General features: G+C 44.6%; 1 protein-coding gene across 1 annotated transcript in view; it reads left to right on the forward strand.

Annotated features, from left to right (window-relative positions):
- LOC126251308 (ABC transporter G family member 23) overlaps positions 1 to 23,087 on the forward strand; it is a 341,716-nt gene that overhangs the window by 80,502 nt on the left and 238,127 nt on the right. Inside the window, exon 2 of the mRNA XM_049951635.1 lies at positions 6,191 to 6,234. The gene's annotated coding sequence lies outside the window, so the exon portion shown is untranslated. The remainder of the gene's footprint in view (positions 1 to 6,190; positions 6,235 to 23,087) is intronic.

Raw genomic sequence — 23,087 nt, forward strand, 5'->3', positions numbered from 1 at the left:
TTCCTCTGTATATAAGCAGAGGAAGTACGCAGAAAACATATGTCTCCATTTGTACAGATATTCTGATTCCACGATAACAGCGGTATAAGTCAACGACACCAGCATATGACGCAGGAAAAGGTAGGAAGATTAGGGCTCAGTGCGTAACACATTAGGAAACGATTCGCTTATTAAATGCTGGACTAGAGCAGAGAAACGACTACGAAGAGACTGGGACGAGGCAGTTTCATCACCTGAATAACGGTTGATGTCTCCCGTGATCGACTTCGGAGGAACTGTCGTTTCAGCTGAACCAGCATCGCACTCGACATTAAATTGTTTATACGAGTATTGCATGTATGCCTCGCAACGGGGCCTCTGAAATGTAGAATAAGTCAAAGATACCCGCTTTATTTAAGGAAAATACAATTAAATTACTTAACATCACAAAATACTGTTGTACTACACTACTAATATTAATTACAAAATAAACTAATACATAAAATTTGTGAAGATAAAAGGTCAAGTAAAAACAATGTATCTGTGTTAGTCACTTTTTATTTTCTCCCATGACGCGTTTAGAGAGTTTCTACTCTAATCTTCAGGTGTAAAACAGTGTTGTCTTGTTACATGTGTAACACTGGATGCAGCTAGTTGTTCGTCTTGGTTTCATTTCAATGGAGTAGAAGATGTTGCCCAATAAAAAGTTCTTTAATTCAGTCTTAAATTCCATTACATTACCCATAAGACGGACGTTTAATGTGCTCAGACCACGACATGTATAGTCTCTATGAGCGGAAAATTGCATAGGTAACTTGTCATTGTACACTGCTGTTTCAATCATAATCCAAATCGAAGCATATCCGGACTTATTTTTCATAATTTGTTCCTTTTATTTGTACCCTGTGTTTGTAGACATAGCAACTGGCTAAACCGAGACTCAGTTAGTGATCTATCATAGAAAAATAGTATCGAAGTCTGCAAAATATGATCCATATATCTTAGCAGTGGGCCTCAGTGCAAGCGTGTACTATCACGATTTTTTCATGCATGCTGGTGGTGCATTGCAACAAAGAGCCTTCCTCTTGTCGCGCGGTTAGTTCTGAAGCAAGTCGGTCGTGCTCGCAATCTGTTTAGGTGGCCATTATGCCAGTTCAAATGCCTGTAGAAATCCTGAGTCGACAGGTAGTTGCGTGACGAACGGCCGAAGACTGTGCCTTTGATTTCTTGCTGACAAATACACATATACTGCTCACATCTATTATTGAGTACCTTATCCACAAAATTATCCTTGTCCAAGTAGAATTTCGGAGCGCCGTGTGCTTCATGCAGTCCTGTTTGTAATCCTTCTCCATTCTTCGTGCTGTTCCGCATCCCACAACACCGAGGACGTGGCACACGGTGGATTCGCATTTGCTAGGAGCGGGGTTCGAAACCCCGTTTCAGTCATCCAGATTTGTCACTTCTGCAGTTTCCTTAAATCACTTAAGCTTATTCTGGCATGGTTTCTTAAAAAAGGCAGGCCGATTCCCTTCTCCATCTCAGTCCACCCCGAATTTGCGCTTCGTATGTAGTATCGCAGTAGTCGAAAAGACGATATACACTATGATCCTCTCTGCAGCACACCTTGCTTCTATGTGTGATACACGCTAAACTTTTTATCTGTTTACGTAGCCGCTCTATTTTGTGCTGTTCCCGTAAACATCATCTTCTTCCCTTAATGCCTGACCCTTCCAGTTGTTGGTGATCACCATAGTGTTGCTCGTTCGAAAAAGTTCCTCGCCTCATGCAGAATGGGAAGTAAGTACCGATGCAGAAATCTTAGCTTTGTCTCAATTGAGAGGTGATGGCTCCTGAACACGTTATTCATTTTACAAATAGCTACTGTTGGTTTCTCAAATACGATCTTTAGTGCCTTGCTAGTTATCCCATTGGTTGTTAATGTAAGTTCGGCGGATACTTGTTAAATAAGTATATCCTTCAGTTTTTTCGCATTAGAATTTAATACTTCATATTATCTCGGGAAAGCAGATGAATAGTGAGCGGTCCGTTAAGTCAGAAAAAGTCCTTTCAACAGTTTCTTCGACTCCATCGTATCTTACTTCGCAAGATGATGGAGAACGAGCAGAAATAAGCACAAAATGAAGCACCTGAGAGTAGTAAAAAGTATTTAACAGCATCTAATATTATGCATTTTGCCAATTACAGAATACATAAATATAGATAAAACCGTGGAACCTGCCAAACAATGCCTATGGCTATGCTGTAGAACTTTTGTAGATGACACAAAAAGGCGTTGTTGTGTGGGAGGAGGGGGGTGAGGGGGGGGGGGGGGGGCAGGCACACGAGCTGAGCTGAGAGTGTTGAGAGCCATTGTATGCAGAGGCGAGCACACACAAGACTGCGAACAGTTAGCGAGTTACTGTGCATTACTTCACGACGCCCCTCGTTGCATATTACGTCTCGCTGTACACTACGTTGACGAGAAAGCGGCGGGCCCTGCTAGAGGTTGCCTCCGTCGGAATGCCACCGAAGTTGTAGCTACTCGTCCTGTGCTGATGCGCCTGTAATTTGGAAGGTCAGTCCCAAATGTCTCCTCTCTACCCAGTTATCCTGCGATTGCGTAATTGCACAAATAAGATACCTCCTCAGAAGCGTGTATTTCTCATTTCTAGAAACGATACGTCTGCGATTACAAGCTTTGGCGACCCGTGGTTAATCAGGCCAGCTCAGCAGCATACAGTGGTTTCCGGAACACGTTAGGAAATGCATCTTAATGTTTTCGCGGCGTAATGACAGCTCTATTAAACTTCAGGTGTGCAGCCACACAAATTCACCTTCTAGTATTTCGGCTGTTTATCGTTCAGCTATCTTCAGAGTAAACCGAAAGCCTAACGCCCCAGCCCTCGCTCCGCCGTTTTAAACTCGCGGAACACGCCACTGCGCATGCGTCCACAGATACACAGGTGCCAGAGACGTTGATCGGCGGCAAAGTGGTACAGTGTGGCTGCTGTTCCCATCCCGCATTTGCAGTTTTGAGAAAGTCAAGTATTTTCGAGGGACAGACAAGTACCCTCGAGTCACTGGGGTCCTCATTGGGCCTTGCCTGCTAGATGTGGAGAAAGGAAAGTTAGTTCAGTTTCGTAGGCGTTGCAGACGGTTCCATATGAAGTATAAGCAGAGCCTCGTTTCGTTACGGTGTCTTGGAATTGTTTATATTGTACCCTAACATGTTTCAAAGTACTGATGTACGAAAATTTTGGATTTCAGAAGAATACTTTGTGCAAGTAATTTCGCTACATGTTCGAGCGTTGCTTGTTAAACGTGTGTGAGGGGAAACTATCTGAAAACAATGCATGGACCAGATTGCCTATAGAACCAATAGCCGTTACTTCTCCCGCTCATAACTCTCTACAATTTCTACCCTATTGCAGCACATTCAGTGTATTACCATGTACAGTAAACAGTCATAAAAATTAAGGATTTATACTTTGTACATAGCTGAATGACGTCACTGTCTGTTCCCACAGACTGTAAGTGTCGTAAACATCGACTTATATCTGTTTAGTGTACTGAAGCACGACAGCTAGAAGCGGATACCAGTTACCGCAACCAAAAATAATATAATTAAAATCGAGCCATTTCACCCTGATACAATAGCATTGCGACAGAATTTTCTTCTAAGCTACTCATGCTGGGCCATTTAACCCATTTCGTATGAAAAAATTTATTTCTTATTGTTCGTATCTTTGTACGGTAAGCTCTACGAGTTTTGCAGTTTCGAAATAGTTTAACAGAATTAAACTTGTGAGGGCGAGTCGTAAATCGTGCTTGGACAGCTCAGTCGTAGAGCATAAGCACGCGAATGGTAAAGGTCCCAGCTTTGAGTTCAGGTACGGCACACAGTTTAAATCTGCCATAGAGTTTCATTTCTATAATGACTGACATCTCCACCATGATTGAAATGTCTTTCTTTCTAAAATATCTTTCTTTTTAAAATTCTCACATCTCTTTACCAACTGAAGGAAAGACATAAAAAGTCATTCCATGAAGTGCTACTTTTCCTTGAGGCGTTTGTGTTTTAGGAGGTGAGCGGTGAAGAATTACTCAGGAAGGGCGTAGGCTGGCGGGCGTTGTTTGCCGAACGCACGTCATGCACCGCGTGTGGGGGAGCTGGTACAGTGACTCCTCCCGCTGCCAGAGGCGGGCAAGAACAGCTCGGCACTAGTACGAAAACGTTCAGAGCTCACGTCTTTCTGGGAGGTCCACCGTTGTCCATAATTCCGTACCCTACCTGTCAAGGTGCTACAGATGCACTTTTTGAAATGGACTGCAATGTTATGTTCAGTTTACAGAAGTCACAGACGACGTAGGCGTTGTTTAGTAATAAACTTAAGCGAGAGAAAAAAATCTTCTTTGTGGTAAACGATGCAATATAGAGCAACATGAAGACACTAAAACAGTAGAAGCAGTTGGAACCAGCTATAATAGGTGATTCAGTGTATAGTTTATAAATGATGTGTTGAAGACACCTCTCCCAGCACCAGTGTAGCTAACAAAAAATCTCCGCACACCTGAGACAGTGTCATCACTTATTACTGTTATTATTATTAGGTGAGTTAGACCTTGCTGAATGACGCAAAGCATTATGATAAATTTTCTGAATTTCCATGCAGTTCTCATATTAGCTCCATAAATTCTTTTTCTTTCTTCAACCAGTCTTGTTACTGTTCCCTTCACAGTTCCGTTCTCCAATTACATTTCTCCTCTGCCAGTTTTTACGCTTGTACGAGCTTCTGTCTAAGGCTTCCGAGAAATTTATCTCGACCCTGACTCGTTGAATACAATGCACAGTATTTGAGTCGGTTTTGTAGGTAAGTCGTAAGTTTGCCGCTAAGTACCTGTGTATGTGCCCATACATTTCTTATTTTCTTTTTCGAATGTCTGCCGTGAAGATGGATAACTGTTTCTTTGTTTTTGAACATTTAGTCTGTAACTATCTTCCGTAATGTTTGGACCTTTTTCAGGATCTCTGTTGGTCCTTTATGGCCAGGGGACTCCTTATGCTCTGGGGAACATTCACGTGGGCAGTCATGGGTCCAGTGGAGCTCTTGCAAGGTACCATTACGGCCAAGGAGTATCGTTGCAGACCACGTGCACCCGTTCATGACGATAATGTTTCCCGACAAGTTCCAATAAGATAAAGTGCCGCCGGCCGGAGTGGCCGAGCGGTTCTCGGCGCTACAGTCTGGAACCGCGCGACCGTTACGGTCGCAGGTTCGAATCCTGCCTCGGGCGTGGATGTGTGTGCTGTCCTTAGGTTAGTTAGGTTTAAGTAGTTCTAAGTTCTAGGGGGCTGATGACCTCAGATGTTAAGTCCCATAGTGCTCAGAGCCGTTTGATAAAGCGCCTTGTCACAACGTCAGTAGCACGACGGCGTGCTTCGAGGAACACAGTGGCGAGTTCCAGTTGATACCTGGACCCCCAATTCGCCAGATCTGAACCCGATCGAAGACAACTGACGTGCCGTCAGAGTTCATTGGCTCCCTCCGCGGAATTTACGGGAACTACTTGACTCAAGTGAGCGTATGTGGTGACAACTCCCTCCAGCGACCTACCAACGCCTCATTACTTCCTTATCACGACGCATTGCCGCTGTTATCAAGCTGTTCCCCTGGAAGACGACTGATTCACGCCCTCCCATCGGCGTGATTAAGATTGTACTCTGCCCAACATTATAGTTGATTTTAGTTCCACCACGGTGCGCCGCCCGTCCTATTTTACCAGTCCGCCGAGCCTACGACTTTGGACATCTGTCATGATGGGTGGCCGCCCAACCCACGACGTCTGGACCTGATTTCACCCTGATTTCACTCCATGTTGAAGACACTTCCTACAGCACTCCTCAAACATCCGAAGATTCGTGCAATTTCCTAAATGCTCGTGCCGAGCCTTCGGGCCATCACAATCTGCTGTAGGTCAAACTCAGATAGATCGCACGCTTCCCCATTCTGCACACATACAGCACGGTCACTGATACTACACCCACCGTGTGTGTGCCTGAATAACAATCATTCATCGCCAGGTGACGCTACTATATCCTGGAAGGAGATGTTGATGTAGTATCGATACTAGGTCGGTGGTCATTATAATCTGGCTAATCAGTGTATATTGTTACAAGTTATCTGAAATCTTATTTCTTTTGTTTCAGAAAGACCACTGAAAAAGACGGTAGATCTGACATAGATAGCACACGTAAGTAACTGCAACATTCCTACACTAGTGAAAGGATTGACGAGTAATAGCAGCCGGAGGCATCATGATTTCTCGATCCTAGATTTCTTAGACGAAATTAAACTGCCTGGCGGAAAAAAGTGAAGCACCCAGAAGACATGACCAAATGTCAATATAACTTCGTATATGTACACACGGTTGGCGGTATGTAAACGATTAGAGTTTCATACCTGTGTGGCACTTAGAACTGCCTCTAGAGTGCGTTGTTGCTGTTCGTGTTTACTGTTTTTGCCAGGCTTGGTACGTATACAAGGGTCGAGAACAGCGTCAGATGTAGAGTGATCACTGTGGACGACACTGACTCGTGTAACACTGCGTTATCAGCACCTGACAAGAGTTTGAAAGGGATCTCATTGTCGACCTCCGTTTCCCCGGCTAGTCTAACTGTACAATATCCGGGTTTGTGTGTCAGTTGGATATGTCAGTTGTTCGATGTCAGAATGCGTGGGGATATGAGGGAGGGAATACGCGTCGTCAAGGTTTCGGTCGGCCATGTCTGACCAACAAAAAGGAACATCACCATATTTTACACCAAGCACAGCGTAACTTCTTCAAAGCTGTGCCTGTCATTTGAGAATGAGTAATAGATTCCCTGCAACATCCTCCTTCAAATGGTTCAAATGGCTATGAGGACAATGGGACTTAACATCCGAGGTCATCATTCCCCTAGAACTTAGAACTACTTGCACCTAACTAACCTAAGGACTTCACACACATCCATGCCCGAGGGAGGATTCGAACCTGCGACCGTAGCAGTCGCGCGGTTCCGGACGAAGCGCTTAGAACCGCTCGGCTACCGCGACTGGCAACATCCTCCTTCAACCCGCACCATTGGTCAGAGACTAACAGCAATCGGACAAGGAAATTGTCGTCTCAATGAAAGTAGTCACAATCCCTTGGTGTTAGAAAGGAGTCAGGACCAGATGAGATACCTGTAACATTCTATAATGATAATGCGAAAGAATTTTCTCCCCTTCTAGCAGTAATTTATCGTAGATAGCTTGACCAACGAAAAATCTCAGGTCATTCCCGTTTTTAAGAAAAGCCACAAAACAGATCCACACAATTACACTCCTGGAAATTGAAATAAGAACACCGTGAATTCATTGTCCCAGGAAGGGGAAACTTTATTGACACATTCCTGGGGTCAGATACATCACATGAACATACCGACAGAACCACAGGCACATAGACACAGGCAACAGAGCATGCACAATGTCGGCACTAGTACAGTGTATATCCACCTTTCGCAGCAATGCAGGCTGCTATTCTCCCATGGAGACGATCGTAGAGATGCTGGATGTAGTCCTGTGGAACGGCTTGCCATGCCATTTCCACCTGGCGCCTCAGTTGGACCAGCGTTCGTGCTGGACGTGCAGACCGCGTGAGACGACGCTTCATCCAGTCCCAAACATGCTCAATGGGGGACAGATCCGGAGATCTTGCTGGCCAGGGTAGTTGACTTACACCTTCTAGAGCACGTTGGGTGGCTCGGGATACATGCGGACGTGCATTGTCCTGTTGGAACAGCAAGTTCCCTTGCCGGTCTAGGAATGGTAGAACGATGGGTTCGATGACGGTTTGGATGTACCGTGCACTATTCAGTGTCCCCTCGACGATCACCAGTGGTGTACGGCCAGTGTAGGAGATCGCTCCCCACACCATGATGCCGGGTGTTGGCCCTGTGTGCCTCGGTCGTATGCAGTCCTGATTGTGGCGCTCACCTGCACGGCGCCAAACACGCATACGACAATCATTGGCACCAAGGCAGAAGCGACTCTCATCGCTGAAGACGACACGTCTCCATTCGTCCCTCCATTCACGCCTGTCGCGACACCACTGGAGGCGGGCTGCACGATGTTGGGGCGTGAGCGGAAGACGGCCTAACGGTGTGCGGGACCGTAGCCCAGCTTCATGGAGACGGTTGCGAATGGTCCTCGCCGATACCCCAGGAGCAACAGTGTCCCTAATTTGCTGGGAAGTGGCGGTGCGGTCCCCTACGGCACTGCGTAGGATCCTACGGTCTTGGCGTGCATCCGTGCGTCGCTGCGGTCCGGTCCCAGGTCGACGGGCACGTGCACCTTCCGCCGACCACTGGCGACAACATCGATGTACTGTGGAGACCTCACGCCCCACGTGTTGAGCAATTCGGCGGTACGTCCACCCGGCCTCCCGCATGCCCACTATACGCCCTCGCTCAAAGTCCGTCAACTGCACATACGGTTCACGTCCACGCTGTCGCGGCATGCTACCAGTGTTAAAGACTGCGATGGAGCTCCGTATGCCACGGCAAACTGGCTGACACTGACGGCGGCGGTGCACAAATGCTGCGCAGCTAGCGCCATTCGACGGCCAACACCGCGGTTCCTGGTGTGTCCGCTGTGCCGTGCGTGTGATCATTGCTTGTACAGCCCTCTCGCAGTGTCCGGAGCAAGTATGGTGGGTCTGACACACCGGTGTCAATGTGTTCTTTTTTCCATTTCCAGGAGTGTATATACCTATATCGGTGACGTCAACCTGTTGTAGAATTATGAAACATGTTTTATGCTCAAGAATTATGACGTTCTTGGAAAATGATCATCTTCTCTATAAAAATCAACATGGATTCCGCAAAAACAGATCCTGCGAAACTCAGCTCGCTCTGTTCCTCCATGAAATCCACAGTGCAGTGGACAAAAGCGCTCAGGTTGATGCCGTGTTCCTTGATTTCAGTAAGGCATTTCACACCGTCCCGCATTGCTGTTTAATGAAAAAAATACGAGCTTACAGTTTATCCGAGCAGACCTGCGATTGGATTCAAGACTTTCTTGCAGATAGAACTCAACACGTCGCTCTTAACGGAACTAAATTGACAGATGTAAAGGTAATATCCGGAGTACCACAGGGAAGTGTGAGAGGACCGTTTCTGTTTACAGTATATATATATATATATATATATATATATATATATATATATATATATATATAATCTAGAAGAAAGCGCCGGATGCTCTTTAAGGCTATTCGCAGATGATGCAGTTGTCTATACCAAAGAAACAACGCCAGAAGAAAGATAGTAAGAATTTGCAAACGACTTACAGAGAATTGATGAATGGTGCAGGCTCTGGCAGTTGACCCTGAACGTAAATAAATGTAACGTATTACGCATACATAGGAAAAGATATCCATTACTGTACAGCTACACTACTGATGACAAACAGCTGGAGATAGCGTCTGCCGTAAAATATCTAGGCGTAACTATACAGAGCGACCTGAAGTGGAATGGCCGCATAAAACAGATAGTGGGAAAAGCAGACACCATACTCAGATTCAGCGGAAGAACCTTAAGGAAATGTAACTCATCCACGAAAGAAGTGGCTTTTAAGGCGCTTGTTCGCCCGATTCTTTAGTACTGTTGATCTATCTGGGTTCCCTATCAGGTAGGACTGATAGAGGAGATAGAGAAGATTCAACGATGTGCGGCGCGTTTCGTCACGGGATCGCTTAGCTGGCGAGAGAGCATTACGGGGATGCTAAACAAACTCCACTGGCAGACGTTACAAGAGAGGCGATGTGCATCACGGAGAGATTTACGATTGAAATTTCGGGACAACACTTTTCAGGAGTCAGATAACATATTACTTTCCCCCACATACATCTCACGTACTGACCAGGAGGACAAAATTCGAGAAATTGGAGCCGATACAGAGACTTACCGACAATCATTCTTTCCACGCACTATTCGCGAGTTGTTCGTTGCGTTTGGTCTGTGCGGACGTCACAAGACAGCCGTTCAAGTTGATCGTTGATTCCTTTAGTCAGTTTTTTTTTTTTTTTATTACAGAGGGCGAGCAGCCCTCTGACCGTGTGTTCAGCGATGAATGATGGTTCTGTAGCACACAGGATGACTGACGATGTCGGCAAGTGTAGCGTCTATCTGGGGAGAGATCCCATACTTCCAGTGTTTTGGAGAGGCACAGCTGTGTTACACAGGCATCATGGTATGGGGAACCATCAGGTATGATTTCGGATGCCTGGTAGTGATTAAATTGAACAGTGACAGCACAACGGTATGTCATGGACATCCTGTGTTCTCATTTTTTACCTCTCATATGATAGTATCGTGGTGCCATTTTTCAATGCGATAGAGTTAATCAACATATGGCACGTGTCTCTATGAACTGTCTACGTGATGTTGAGTACTTCTGTGGCCAGCAAGATCCCCAGAGACGCGAATTACGTCCCAGTGTCAGTATCCAGTATTTTAAGGGCCAGCTACCACAGTTGTGGGCCCGTGTGTCTCAGATGAAGATACAAGGGGTTTATGACATCCCTCCCAACCGAATCAGTGCATGCATCCAGGACAAAGGGGATGCAATGTCATACTGATAAGTTGGCTCACAGTCGCAGGTTCTTTGTAAGTTCGACTCGGGCTTTTAATCAGTAAAATAACATCACATGCCGTGAAGATTCATTTTGTTTCTCCCTCCCCCTTCCCACCTCCCCCACCCCCACCCCCGTCTTTCTGGAAGCTTCACTTTTTTTGTCAGGTAGTGTACTTTATCCTTCTGGACTGTCAATTTTTTTAGTAAAAGAAATCATTACTGTGACGATATAAAGGATCTGTATTCGCAATACACAATGTAACGAATGACAAGTTTTTTTTTAAATAAAATGGTTTAAGCTACACACCAGCCGAAGGCAAAAGTTTCTGCAATGTTGCAATCGAACCAATTTTTGTGAATTGTAAACTTGTAAGTCTGTGGTTGCTAGTCCCACAAATAGCAGTGGAAATTTCTTTCCAACCGCGCCTTGTTTGGGATAACTGCAACAGCTTGTGTTAAGCGTGTTCACAATTTGTGGAAACGCCCCGAAGTTTTGAGGCCGCGTGTTCTTGGGAAATCTGAACGATTCCGTAGTCACTGCTTGCGTCATCAGGCGAGTCTCTTGCGAAAACACCGTGACAGTGATGGCGTCAGCCGACAAGCTCTCTGAAAGGCAACGTTGTGAATCTCCCTGACCGTTCGCAAAGTCGCATAGTATGCAATGATCGGTATCGGGTTTCGTCCCGTATGACACTTGTTTCGTTCATAGTGAGGGCATCGTGCACCTATTTCAAGAAAGAATTCGCAATACCGTGGTCATTTGAAATGAGACTCTACCGCAGATGCGAAGACATGGCACTGTATCAGCATTAGCGCTGACGAAGGAAACAACGATTTACCGATAGTCATCCCTCTCTCCTCCATTCGCCAGTGGAACATGTAAGGCAGGAAAATGATACTGCTAACAGAAATATTCACTATCACATACTGTAAGGTGACTTGCATAGTATACATGTTCTTGTTTCCTTTTTCTTTAGCGTTTGTTCCGCCTTGTGGCAGGGCCCGCTGAGTGGATTCGCTCTCCTCCTTTTGTTCGAGGACCATATCTGGATGAAGCCTTACAGCCTTTAGGTCGTTGTGCAGAGTGTCGGCCCATCGCTCTCTCGGTCGTCTTCTTGGGTCTCTTTTCCCATGACATCCACTGTGTATGCTGTTTTTGCATTGGTATCGGCCTCTGCGCGCAGCACATGTCCAAACCACCGCAGACGGCTTTCTCGCATTTTCTTCTGGATCGGTGCGAATCTCAAGCCGTTTCCTGATAGTAATCGTCAATATCAATGTAATTCTCCAACAGCTGTGTAACTGACGTGTTATTTTATGTTATTTTGACGACTACTAGTTTCGGCACTCCACTATGCCATCTTCAGGCCACTTCATAGTGAAAGAGTATAAATGTAGTGTATATCAGGGTGTACAAAGCAATCTTACAGAAAGCGACGGGTAATCATAAAAGCGCTTAAAGCTACAAAATGAAACTAGTGGCGTTAAACCAAATCTCTGTGTACATCCAGCACAATAGACCAAAACATATGTACATATTTGTTAGTCATAAAACCATTTAACACCACGGATTTACAAGAGAATCTGCAGAAACATTAAAAAGGTCAGAACTAGACAGTATACAATCAGGAGCTCCGCTGAAACAAAGCTTGTTCTTTAATGAGGAGACTCCTAGTATATATGAGGACCTATCTTCATTGAAAGTAAAATGTCACACAGTAATCCATGAAGTACAATAATATGCATATTTACAGCCTAGGTACTACCACAACTGGTGATATAATTACGAGGGTTGCCCAGTAAATAATGCCCCATATTTTTTTTCTCCGAAATAAAAAATATTAGAAATGTGAAACTTTGGGTGCGAGTTATTTGAAGTTTCCCGCGTGTGTACGCAAAGTTTCAATTTCCTCCGACAGAGAGCGGTGGTGTAGGAATGTTCTAAAATGGCGTCTGCAAGTGACATCGCCGGCCGAAGTGGCCGTGCGGTTAAAGGCGCTGCAGTCTGGAACCGCAAGACCGCTACGGTCGCAGGTTCGAATCCTGCCTCGGGCATGGATGTTTGTGATGTCCTTAGGTTAGTTAGGTTTAACTAGTTCTAAGTTCTAGGGGACTAATGACCTCAGCAGTTGAGTCCCATAGTGCTCAGAGCCATTTGAACCATTTTGCAAGTGACATCCGTCAGAAACAACGTGCAGTGATTGAATTTCTCGTAGCAGAGGAAGAAACCGTGGGCAATATCCATAAACGCTTGTGCAACGTCTACGGAACATCTGCAGTCGATAGGAGTACTGTTGGTCGCTGGGCACAGAGGGTGAAAGCATCAGAGGGCGGTGCTGCGGAGCTCCGAGATTTGCCGCGGTCGGGAAGGCCTCCCACGGCTGTCACGCCTGACATGTTGCAGCGGGCTGATGTTCTCATTCGACGGGATCGACGCATTACGACTCGACAATTGGCACTGGAGTTGTCAGTAAGCAAAGGAAGTGTGGATGTGATTATCAATCAGCTTGGATACTCAAAAGTGTGTGCAAGATGTGTTCCTCGGTGTCTTACTGTCGATCACAAATCCCAAAGAAAAGACATTTCTTTCGATTTGTTGCGACGCTTTCACGTTGACGGGGAGGCCTTTTTGTCACGGATTGTGACAGGTGATGAAACTTGGGTGCATCATTTTGAGCCCGAAACAAAAAGGCAATCGATGGAATGGCGTCATGCTTATTCTCCACAGAAGAAAAAATTCAAAACAGGTCCTTCAGCCGGAAAAGTCATGATGACTGTGTTTTGGGATTGCGAGGGCGTAATTCTCATTGATGTGATGCCAAAAGGCAGTACCATTAATTCAGAGGCTTATGTCAAAACATTAGACAAACTTAAGCAGCGCTTCCGGCGCCTTGGGCGTCATGTTAACCCACAGGATGTTTTGATTCAGCATGATAACGCTCGTCCTCACACAAGTTTGAGGACTTGTGAACACATCGCGAAACTGGGTTGGATAGTGTTACCCCATCCACCCTACAGCCCCGATTTGGCTCCTTCAGACTTTCACTTGTTTGGGTCAATGAAGAATTTCATTCGTGGAAGACGTTTTGCCGATGACGAAGAAGTGATTCACGAAGTGACAACCTGGCTCCGTAGGCAGAGTAAAGATTTTTACCGGCAGGGAATACACGCTCTTGTGTCTCGCTGGAAAAAGGCCGTCGAACTTGAAGGAGATTATGTGGAAAAATAAAGCAAGTAGACAAAACATCAGTCATTCACATATGTAAATTTGATTGTTGTGGAATAAATACTTCTGGAGAAAAAAAATATGGGGCATTATTTACTGGGCAACCCTCGTAGTTGTCCCAGCATCAAGAAAAACAACTTGATGCAAAACCCAACGGCAGACGACATGTTAAGTGAAAAGTGGCATGCAAAGAGCGCGATAAAAATATTCACAAATACCTTGTGGGCCTAGGTTAGACAACAAATCTAAATAAAAAGATATGATTTGGCATACTTTATATCACTCAACATGTCGGCTTTACCACAGTGAAATAAACCAACAAGGATCTCAAATCCTACTTAACTAAGGGCAGTCCTGCAAGTTCTCAGCCGACAATGTCATACTATTTCCCTGGGAGTTTAAGGCACCAACCTAGCGATCTATCTGTAGGTGACGGATCCATATAAATAATAAGACATTGCAGGTTGTGTAGCGATAGCTAACGTGGGTATGGAAAAGGATAAAAGGTAAGTGAGTGTGCGAAGACCACCGTATCTTCAAATGACTAACGTATTTGCTCGGCAAAGGAGCACAGATTGTGCGTGAAAAAGAGTTTATTAACTGTAACCATATTATAAAGTACTCGTTGAGTGAACAATACTACTCAAAGCATGGATAGTAATGGAGTAGCCCAGAGCAATGACAGAAAGTGTTAGTGTCAGCCCAAATATGTATGGAGTCTCAAGCCGATCATGTCCTACAGAGGTAGACCATAAAGTCAAAAATTTTGTAACGATTATCAAGTCAACATCAAACTCCGTGAATACAAAACGCGTGTCTGGTAAGAACATCATAGTATTCCCTCTAAGCTGTATGGAGAAGTAAGAACAACTGTGAAACGCCGATAAACTATATGAATCTTAATCACATTCAAAAGATGCAGTCAATAAGTACCGAATTCCCACAAGTGAACTGGGGACTGTGTCAATTGGGGTCTAGAAAAAAACGACAAGCTTTGTTTCAGCTGAGCTCCTGATTGTATATTGTCTAGTTCTGATCTGTTTTGTTTAATGTCCTTTTTTTTGCAGATTCTCTTGTAAATTCGTGGTATTAAATAGTTTTATGACTAACAAGTATGTACACATGTTTTCGTCTATTGTGCTGGATGTACACAGAGAGTTGGTTTGGGGGGTAGGATGTCAAACGGGCCGACTTGGAGCAGGAGAGGCACCACAGGACATTTTAATTTCCACTGTCTATACTTTTACAAGTAAATTCATAAAACTTTGTCAGCATGACCAGGAAGAATTCAGGATTCACACTAGTAGCAGCGGAAGTTCAAAAACATAACAAAATATTTTTTTTACATGTGAAATTTCATCATTTTTTCACTTACTATTGGTTGCATTTGTTGCTATAGTTACACTTTTCTTCATAAGTAAGAGAGACTGTTCGATGAATTTTGCACAGCATACAAACCATACTTACAGGTGTCTGAAACTCTAGAATCTATTTAATTTATGAAAAAATGAATGAGCTGTTACGGTTTAAACTTTACGTTTAGAAAAAAAAATCAAATTTTGTAGTTAATTATCTCAATTTTTACCACCGTTTTTAATAGATTTGGAAAATTCTAGAGTTTCATACACCTGTAAGTATGGTTTGTATGCTGAGCAAAATTCATCAAAGAATCTCTCTTACTTGTGAAGAAAAATGTACCTATAGCAACAAATGCAGCCAACAGTAAGTGAAAAGATGAAACTTCATTTCTAAAAAAAATTTATTTTCTTATGTTTTTGCACTTCCACTGCTATGAGTGTGAATCCTGAATCCTTCCTGGTTATGCTGACAAAGTTTTATGAATTTATTTGTAAAAGTATAGACAATAGAAAATAAAATGTCCTGTGGTGCCTCTCCTGCTCCAAGTCGGCCCGTTTGACGCCCTACCCCCCTTAACGCCACTACTTTCATTGACAGTGTCGTTCGAAACGTGATGCAGTCGCGAAGCATGCATTGTGTCAGATGTCCCACAATTTTGCACCAATCCAGCTTGCTTCCTTGTGACTTGAGCTATCTCTCGAATCAAATTGTTGAGAATGCGTTGAAGGATCTTCGTCGCGTGGTTCAGTAATCTGATCGTGCGGTAATTAGAAAGTTTGCCATTTCATCTTAGTTTCCATGACCCCTAATCCTCGTTCTGCCTCATTTGTAGCTGGCTAGCGCTCGGTTCCGTAGAGAGGAACAGGACGGATGACAGTCTGGTACATCTTTGACTTCAGATGATCTTTAATCCGACTATCGTAGGTGACTGCTATTGTCTTTCGCCATTTCATCCAGGCCGCTTGCGTCCTTACGTTGACCTCAGTAGTGTGGAGCTTAAGATACTCAAATTTTTAAACTTTTGGTAGATCTTCTCCATCAGCGTTGATGGTCAGAATTTCTCTTGGATATCATGTAACACCCTCAGTTTTCTTTTTGTAGAGCCACAGGCCATATCGCGCGACTCGTCCGTTCCACCCTTGTGTTTGGTACTGGAGATCAAACTTGTTCTCCACAGCCAAAATGACATCATCATAATAGAGAAGCGTCCATGGCAGTGGCATGTGCAGGGTTGATGTGACAGTCTCCATCGCAAGAATGAACAGCTGTGGTGGTAAGGCCGAGCCTTGGTGGACTCCTACAGTGATGCGAAAGTTATTTGACGCTCCTGCAGCCGCTTGGACAAAGCTCCGCAGTTCTACATGCAGAAGCCGTAGCCAATTAGCAAGGTAGTCTGAAATGCCATGTTCTCGAAGTGCTAACCAGATTAGATCATGTGGCATGCGATCAAAAGCCTTTCCGAGGTATAAAAAAGCAAGGTGCAGTTGTGCTTCAATTTTTGACAAATCCAGCTTTTTTCCTTGTGATCTGAGCTATCTCTCTAATCCTTTTGTCGAAAATGCGTTCAAGGATCTTCGTAGTGTAGTCCATTAATCTGATCGGACGGTAATTAAAACATTCAGCAGTGCTTCCTTTCTGTTTGAAGATAGGTACCTCGATTCTCCGCTGCCAATCTGCTAGTATTCTACCTTCTCTGATGATCTGGCTGTGAAGATATGTTACTGCCGCATTCCACTGTTGAGAACACCACAACTCTGTTGGGAGGTCATCGGGGCAAGCGGTTTTCCCTCTCTTCGTCTGCTTCAGAGCTGCCTCGACTTCGGCAATGTTAATTTCCTTTGCTCTTCCTTCAACAGCTGACGTGGTTGGTATTGGTGAATGGAGAAATTCCTCTGTCGAAATTCTCTCAAAGTAGCTCCGCCAGCGTTCCCCTCCTTTCTTCCAGTCGACCAGCAGCTCACCCGTCTCGTCGTTGATGCCATAACACTGTTGCGTGTCGTCTCCGTTTTCCGATGTTTTGAGTGCACTAGACGATGAAAAGGGAGAGAGGGAAACATAGTGGGTGAATATGGATTGGGGGAGAAAAATGAAAGAGGAAGCCGTCTGGTAGAATTTTGCACAGAGCATAACTTAATCATAGCTAACACGTGGTTCAAGAATCATAAAAGAAGGTTGTATACATGGAAAAATCCTGGAGATACTAGAAGGTATCGGATAGATTATATAATAGTAAGGCAGAGATTTAGGAACGAGCTTTTAAGTTGTAACACATTTACAGGGGCAGATGTGGACTCTGACCACAATCTATTGGTTATGAACTGTAGATTATAACTGAAGAAACTGCAAAAAGGTGGGAATTTAAGGAGATGGGACCTGGATAAACTGGCTAAACCAGAGGTTGTACAGAGTTACAGGGAGAGCATAAGGGAACAATTGACAGGACTGGGAGAAAGAAATACAGTAGAAGAAGAATGGGTAGCTTTGAGGGATGAAGCAATGAAGGCAGCAGAGGATCAAGTAGGTAAAAAAACGAGGGCTAATAGAAATCCTTGGGTAACAGAAGATATATTGAATTTAATTGATGAAAGGAGAAAACATAAAAATGCAGTAAATGAAGCAGGCAAAAAGGAATACAAACGTCTCAAAAATGAGATCGACAGGAAGTGCAAAATGGCTAAGCAGGGATGGCTAGAGGACAAATGTAAGGATTTAGAGGCTTACCTCACTAGGGGCAAGATAGATACTGCCTACAGGAAAATTAAAGAAAAGAGAAAAGAGAGCCACTTATATGAATATCAAGAGCTCAGATGGAAACCCAGTTCTTAGCAAAGAAGGCAAAGCAGAAAGATGGAAGGAGTATATAGAGGGTCTATACAAGGGCGATGTACTTGAGGACAATATTATGGAAATGGAAGAGGATGTAGATGAAGATGAAATGGGAGATACGATATTGCGTGAAGAGTTTGACAGAGCACTGAAAGACCTGAGTCGAAACAAGGCCCCGGGAGTAGACAACATTCCATTGGAACTACTGACGGCCTTGGGAGAGCCAGTCCTGACAAAACTCTACCATCTGGTGAGCAAGATGTATGACACAGGTGAAATACCCTCAGGCTTAAAGAAAAATATAATAACTCCAATCCCAAAGAAAGCAGGTGTTGACAGATGTGAAAATTACCGAACTATCAGTTTAATAAGTCACAGCCGCAAAATGATAACGCGAATTCTTTGGAGACGAATGGAAAAACTGGTAGAAGCCGACCTCGGGGAAGATCAGTTTGGATTCCGTAGAAATGTTGGAACACGTGAGGCAATACTGACCCTACGACATATCTTAGAAAATAGATTAAGGAAAGGCAAACCTACGTTTCTAGCATTTGTAGACTTAGAGAAAGCTTTTGACAATGTTGACTGGAATACTCTCTTTCGAATTCTGAAGGTGGCAGGGGTAAAATACAGGGAGCGAAAGGCTATTTACAATTTGTACAGAAACCAGATGGCAGTTATAAGAGTCGAGGGGCATGAAAGGGAAGCAGTGGTTGGGAAGGGAGTGAGACAGGGTTGTAGCCTGTCCCCGATGTTATTCAATCTGTATATTGAGCAAGCAGTAAAGGAAACAAAAGTAAAATTCGGAGTAGATAGTAAAATCCACGGAGAAGAAATAAAAACTTTGATATTCGCCGATGACATTGTAATTCCGTCAGAGACAGCAAAGGACTTGGAAGAGCAGTTGAACGGAATGGACAGTGTCTTGAAAGGAGGATATAATATGAACATCAACAAAAGCAAAACGAGGATAATGGAATGTGGTCAAATTAAGTCGGGTGATGCTGATGGAATTAGATTAGGAAATGAGACACTTAAAGTAGTAAAGGAGTTTTGCTATTTGGGGAGCAAAATAACGGATGATGGTCGAAGTAGAGAGGATATAAAATGTAGACTGGCAATGGCAAGGAAAGCGTTTCTGAAGAAGAGAAATTTGTTAACATCGAGTATAGATTTAAGTGTCAGGAAGTCATATCTGAAAGTATTTGTTTGGAGTGTAGCCATGTATGGAAGTGAAACGTGGACGATAAATAGTTTAGACAGGAAGAGAATAGAAGCTTTCGAAATGTGGTGCTACAGAAGAATGCTGAAGATAAGGTGAGTAGATCACGTAACTAATGAGGAGGTATTGAATAGGATTGGGGAGAAGAGGAGTTTGTGGCACAACTTGACAAGAAGAAGGGACCGGTTGGTAGGACATATTCTGAGGCATCAAGGGATCACAAATTTAGCATTGGAGGGCAGCTTGGAGGGTAAAAATCGTAGAGGGCGACCAAGAGATGAATACACCAAACAGATTCAGAAGGATGTAGGTTGCAGTAAGTACTGGGAGATGAAGAAGCTTGCACAGGATAGAGTAGCATGGAAGGCTGCATCAAACCAGTCTCAGGACTGAAGACCACAACAACAACAACAACAAGTCGATGAATGTCGCGTTCTCCTTCGCATCTGTCAAGTTTCGTGTAGAGATCTAGATACTTGTGTGCTTTCGTGACTGCAGCGACATTCATCGCCTCTTTGCGGGCTTGTTTGCAGGCATTCAAAGGGGATAATGTTTCGTCTGCAAGAAACTCGTAGTACAGTTTTTCTTCTTGCATACGGTAGACTTACATTAAATATAACGTGCCACAGAAGTGCAATTCCAGGTTACCCGAATAAAAGCATGTTCCTGAACATAAAAGTAAAATGGATCTGTAATAAAAATAATGTCCTCTAACCATTGTATAAATATACACTCCTGGAAATGGAAAAAAGAACACATTGACACCGGTGTGTCAGACCCACCATACTTGCTCCGGACACTGCGAGAGGGCTGTACAAGCAATGATCACACGCACGGTACAGCGGACACACCAGGAACCGCGGTGTTGGCCGTCGAATGGCGCTAGCCGCGCAGCATTTGTGCACCGCCGCCGTCAGTGTCAGCCAGTTTGCCGTGGCATACGGAGCTCCATCGCAGTCTTTAACACTGGTAGCATGCCGCGACAGCGTGGACGTGAACCGTATGTGCAGATGACGGACTTTGAGCGAGGGCGTATAGTGGGCATGCGGGAGGCCGGGTGGACGTACCGCCGAATTGCTCAACACGTGGGGCGTGAGGTCTCCACAGTACATCGATGTTGTCGCCAGTGGTCGGCGGAAGGTGCACGTGCCCGTCGACCTGGGACCGGACCGCAGCGACGCGCGGATGCACGCCAAGACCGTAGGATCCTACGCAGTGCCGTAGGGGACCGCACCGCCACTTCCCAGCAAATTAGGGACACTGTTGCTCCTGGGGTATCGGCGAGGACCATTCGCAACCGTCTCCATGAAGCTGGGCTACGGTCCCGCACACCGTTAGGCCATCTTCCGTTCACGCCCCAACATCGTGCAGCCCGCCTCCAGTGGTGTCGCGACAGGCGTGAATGGAGGGACGAATGGAGACGTGTCGTCTTCAGCGATGAGAGTCGCTTCTGCCTTGGTGCCAATGATGGTCGTATGCGTGTTTGGCGCCGTGCAGGTGAGCGCCACAATCAGGACTGCATACGACCGAGGCACACAGGGCCAACACCCGGCATCATGGTGTGGGGAGCGATCTCCTACACTGGCCGTACACCACTGGTGATCGTCGAGGGGACACTGAATAGTGCACGGTACATCCAAACCGTCATCGAACCCATCGTTCTACCATTCCTAGACCGGCAAGGGAACTTGCTGTTCCAACAGGACAATGCACGTCCGCATGTATCCCGTGCCACCCAACGTGCTCTAGAAGGTGTAAGTCAACTACCCTGGCCAGCAAGATCTCCGGATCAGTCCCCCATTGAGCATGTTTGGGACTGGATGAAGCGTCGTCTCACGCGGTCTGCACGTCCAGCACGAACGCTGGTCCAACTGAGGCGCCAGGTGGAAATGGCATGGCAAGCCGTTCCACAGGACTACATCCAGCATCTCTACGATCGTCTCCATGGGAGAATAGCAGCCTGCATTGCTGCGAGAGGTGGATATACACTGTACTAGCGCCGACATTGTGCATGCTCTGTTGCCTGTGTCTATGTGCCTGTGGTTCTGTCAGTGTGATCATGTGATGTATTTGACCCCAGGAATGTGTCAATAAAGTTTCCCCTTCCTGGGACAATGAATTCACGGTGTTCTTATTTCAATTTCCAGGAGTGTAGAAGCAGACTGAAGACCTCGTGGTTAATGAAAAATCGTTCCGAACTCCTAGTATTTTGTTAGCGCACTACACTCTACGCAAGGGTTTAGGATACAGTACGTTCATGTCAGTAATTCACTGTCACCTTCATGTCTCACAGAGATACGAATTAATGTGAGAATTATTTTACAGCCCAAAAATTGAAAAACAAATCTGCAATAAACCATGATGCAGATAAGTTGTTCGTAATTAAACCTCGGAAGTAAGAACTCCGTGATGTAACTGCATATTATGTACATACGGGTTAGATACAGGAACTTCCTATCTCATCTACATGGGAATGAGATGCTAGATTTGAATAATGAGTGTAGTTCCAAGAAATCTCATACAGTTCCACAGAAGGACGCATAAATGCATTGGGGATAACTTAACCTTGGTTTGAAAATGGAAAAAAGACAAGGAAGTAGTTACGAAGTGATCAACTGTTGACAGTCGGAATATTACACACTAGGAATACTCGGAAATCAGATTCGTCTCTTTTCACGTCACTTTATCTGACTATGCGACGAAACGTGAAACCATATGTCCGTTGTGGCGTGTACTTCACGACTATCTCAGAAGACGCCTCGTAAATATCCTCGGTGTTCTGCGTCTACTGCAGAATGTAAATTGGACGTTGTAATACAGTGTAGACACCTATTCTAGTAATTTGATAATTTTTCTACGGATGATGGCTTTACTTTGTAAGCAGTCTAAAGTTCCTTGTGGATACTAACATTGTTCGAGAAGTTTGTCATGTAAGGTGATCAATGTAATGCGAATGTTAGTGGCTGGTGTTATCGTGTAAGATCAGTTTAGCAACCAGATGACAATTTGACATCATGAAAATTACTTAGATTAATCAACGATAGTTACATATTTAAAATTATTCCGTCTGATGTGTTACCAAGAACCACGCACTTGGGCAAGAAACAGAATTATTTGGCAGTCAATGACGAACACCGTTCTGTTCCATCGAATACTAAATGAAACTGTGTGACCTGTGATGCATTATTTTCTGGACAAAGCATTTTTACATTATTTTTATTCACTTCGTAAATCACTGAAAGATGCATGGTGGGAGAAACATATACCAATATTAGCCATCCTCTGTCTTCCTTCATTCGCGAATAGAGGCTTCATTATTCTCTCTTATCTTATTCTCCTGATCCCTGTACAAGCTAAAAGATAAAGGCACCGTCTTCCTCAGATATAGTGGTCTCTAAACTTACACACCTGGGTTGCGGGATAACAATGTAGCCCTTCTCCCGACGATTCCCATTCAAGTTCCCTGGGCATCGTCGTTTTACTTTCTTATGGGATTTACAGGCCTGACACGATCCTGGGATGGTGTCTTCGGATTTCGTTCAAATCTTGTACCAGATCCACTCCATAAGAAACCTAAACACTTTAGTGGTTCTCTGGGATACGTAATGAGAAGCACTTCACTTTCTCAGAATAATTCAAACAAATCCGTCTTCCATTCACCTAAACTAGGACTCATTTCCGCGTCTACATTTCTTCTCGTATCACTACTTACTGTTGCCCCCAGGTACCAAACGGTATGACAGCCTTCTTATGTTAACACTGACATTGTGATCGGATTCTGTCGTGTTCTTTTTTCGGACGTATCTTTCACTTATCC

This window comes from Schistocerca nitens, chromosome 4, assembly GCF_023898315.1.
Source record: "Schistocerca nitens isolate TAMUIC-IGC-003100 chromosome 4, iqSchNite1.1, whole genome shotgun sequence".
In the NCBI taxonomy this organism is placed as follows: domain Eukaryota; kingdom Metazoa; phylum Arthropoda; class Insecta; order Orthoptera; family Acrididae; genus Schistocerca; species Schistocerca nitens.